Below are 3,692 nucleotides of genomic sequence, written 5' to 3'. Positions count from 1 at the left end.
CTACACTAGCTTGACATATTGCGAGAAAATCTACTGGAGCGTAATAGGAATTAAAGACTTGACAAATTGCATGAAAGGAGTGTAATTAGAATTATATGCTCTGGATATTATTCCGCAGTAAAATGATTCGTAAAAACAATTATAATATTGCTGATGAGGTGCTTCTTGTTGCCTTGCTCAGTGGTATAGCCTTGCGCATAAATTCACATACTTCACATCTTCGTCATTAAGGTTGGATGGGCGCTGAGCTAACAGTACGGATATCTGAATCAGCAAAATACTAGTTTTATGTTAAGGTTTGCTAACTGCAGTTACACAAGGAAACACTTTTTTGTGTACACAGTTTAACATTTAATGCATTCAAACTACACTTCTAGCCATTTTGGTTTCTCACGTGTTAAAATAAATAGTATTCTAAATGAGTTTCTTTCCTGCTCATCTTGATTCCCCAAACAATTCCACGACTTCCTGCAATTTTTACCGGAATGTGATTTCAATGCTATTCAATCAGGGTCAATTAATTCTATGAAGAGAGCAAAGTACTTGTCACTTGTAGTATTCCCATCATCTTAGGGGGTATAGCTCAGTGGTAGAGCATTCGACTGCAGATCGAGAGGTCCCCGGTTCAAACCCGGGTGCCCCCTTCTTTTTTTGTCAGGATAAATTGGCAAAATTTTAAGGTGGGGCGAGCATTCTGTGATATGTACTTGACTAATTTACTTTCACTCGCGTTGCATTTCATTCACCGTATAAAATTGTCGCACAATAAAGTACAAATAATCTATTCCAGTTGCAATGGAATATTCTCCCCAGCCAACATTGAGGAAACTTTAAATTACTCGTAGATCAACAGCTGCATAAAGTTTTCACTGCTTCAATTCACGCATTCCGGAAATAATTCTGGGTCATGAAATTGCATCACCTCGATTTGTCTTCCAATTGTTTAGACGAAACGTGAAATCCTACGACGGTACTTCCAGTTTTACTTTCAAAAGGAATAATTTCTTGTAAAGTTCTTTGAGATTCCCTTAGGAGTCGTAAATTTAAAGAAAACATAATTTTATGCTGAATTTCTTTGGCTGGATAGAATTAAAATTGAATTTTTAATGTCATACAAACTGCGAAATATGTGCATCTTTCCACAATAAAATATTTTTTGAATTTCATTATTAGTATATCTGTTAAGCCTTCTTCTACAGGAGTTGGAATTAATTCCAGGGAGTGTTTGCGATTTAATAACATCAGCGAATGAAACTTGTAAATTGAGAGCACAGCAAGAATGTTCTGTTTATGGTTCAATCTTTCCGTATATTCGACATATTAGCTTATTAGTATATTAGTTTATTAGCTTCCCGTTTTTCTTCCAGCCATCGGCTTTTTTGGAAAATTTGGTTAATGTACGACCTAGACTCAACCTTTCCATTTTTTTACTCTTTTTTCGGCATTTTTACACATTATTTGAATTTTCATTCTCGATATGGATTTGATAATAAATGACAAATCAAGTCAACCATCTGAATTAATTTAAGAGCTACTCCGGCGATTGTTTCGACAGAGTTTGCTAGAATCAAGGTGACATGATAATGAGATAGAATGTATAAAGTAGGTCTCTCGGTGTAATGTGATTGAAAATTATCTTGTTTTTATTCCTTTATCGCGCATGTTAAATATTTTCGCTAGATAAATATTTCGAGTGACGGCGCTATCCAACTATATTTTTTATCGCGTCAATACACGTTTGACGAAATACAGGACACAGTTGCAGACTTTACTGGGTGGATGGCCATCTTGGACTTTATAACAGAAACAGTAATTCCACAGAAAGGTTTTTATTGACTTTACGACCATGGTGTCGACTATGAACGTCATCATCACGGAGTCATTAAAATAGCCACTGCATTGATCACTATGTCAATAACTATTCGTATCAGTCAAGATTCATCGATATCATGTCTTATCAGTCATAGGTATTTCACAATAGAATAGTTCAGTTGACAAATACGAGTTCTGTGCAGTTAAAAGAGAAGGAAAATACACATTCAGCAAAATATGCTTGCTACAGATTTGAATTCTACACTTAAAATGGCTGTCATCACTCATGCATAGACTCGTAATAATAAACAATTGATAATAATACTTTTTTCCACTAGATATATATTTAATCTATGACTGGCTTCGATCTAGTGCATCATATCCAGGAGGTGCCCTGAAGATGATGTAGTGCATCGAAACTGGTCGTCTAATAAATCAATGCCTGGTGGATATGTGGTATTATTTGTTCATTATTATGTCCGAATGCCACCATACCACGACTGGAACTACGTAATATGTACAGACTTAATATAAAGTGTGTAAGGACGGTGTGTCTTGCGCGAAAATACGTGAAAAATGGAAGAATTCACAAAAAGACATTATTAAATGGAGATTGTAAATGTCAATCACATATCCTATGTTTGTATCCGCGTCGGAATTAGTGAAAGGGCATGAAGGCAATCCTCCACATTAACGTGGGGAAAAACTAACTTTGAAAACTTTGTCGCGGAGAAATTCCTTGAGATAGTCTGTAATCGTTGGATATGTTAGGATTTTGGGTACGATTAGGCATATACGACACACCTCATACAGAACACCTTAAAATACCACATATACAGGTGTGGTGAGGACAACACGACTAAAAAAGTGAGAGAAATGCTACAAGAAATGACTTCCATTCCAAAAAATAACTATTCATTCTGACCACTTTTCAGAATAGATCAAGTAGAGTTATTTTAAGTCTACTTATAGGAACTAGGAATAATCGGTGAACGAATGAGGCATTTCTTCATGACTAATCTTTCGATGCTAAATAGAAATTCTCCACACTTATTTATGCTAACACAAAATCACGATGAGGCAATATCCTTTTTCAGCATACTATGTGTACTAGTTTTAACTGATAGCAGAGGACTGGAAAAATGAATATCCTCGTGAAAATTAGCGTTCTCAAACGAGAAATGGTTGGGTTGCAATATCACGTTAGCAACAAACTTTCTTCCATGTGATTTTGTATAAAATCATTTCTCTTGTTAAGTAGAGAGCTCCATTTAAGAGTACGGCAATTTAGAAACAAATTCCGTTAAAATTTCCGTTGCTTACTTTTTTAGATGTTTGTTTTAACTGTGGTGCAACAGAGGCTAAAGGCGTATTACACAAATAAAGATTTCATGTACGGTTTCATGCATGCTTATCACCCATATGATATTCTTATACTCTCCTGAAAAAAATCTCACGTAGAGATACGGCACTCGAAAAATATTTAAGGAATCTAAAATATGTTTTGAATATGTCTCAGTCATCGCCAACAAAAAAACATATCTGCTTACCAACATCTTTGCTTCCTTATTCTGTACAAACATGGAGAGCGAGTGAGAGAGAGAGAGAAAAACAAACATTTCCCGAGCCATTAAAAAATTAACTGACCATTCATAAATGACACCGTTTCACACTGACGGTTTAATCTCACGCTAAATTTCACATGGAGTGCAAACGATGTAACCAGCGAGTTAATCTCAAAAACGCGCTAATAGATGCAAAAACTGTTGCGGCACGGATTCACCGATGGCCACTAAATTTCCGTACGGAGCCATTAAATGGCGGGATAACAAAAGCGACCACATGGTCAGAGTGCGCCATCTTTATTTCACAACGCGACT

General features: G+C 36.0%; 1 non-coding gene across 1 annotated transcript; it reads left to right on the top strand.

The window, feature by feature from the left end:
- Positions 1-572: 572 nt before the first annotated feature.
- Positions 573-644, top strand: TRNAC-GCA (transfer RNA cysteine (anticodon GCA)). The gene has a single exon. It is a non-coding gene; the product is annotated as a tRNA-Cys (tRNA).
- The last annotated feature ends 3,048 nt before the right edge of the window (positions 645-3,692 follow it).

Source organism: Hetaerina americana, unplaced genomic scaffold, assembly GCF_022747635.1.
Source record: "Hetaerina americana unplaced genomic scaffold, ioHetAmer1.1.p SCAF_44, whole genome shotgun sequence".
NCBI classification, from domain to species: domain Eukaryota; kingdom Metazoa; phylum Arthropoda; class Insecta; order Odonata; family Calopterygidae; genus Hetaerina; species Hetaerina americana.
The sequence above is the reverse complement of the archived record's forward strand: the minus strand, read 5'-3'. Positions and strand labels throughout refer to the sequence as shown.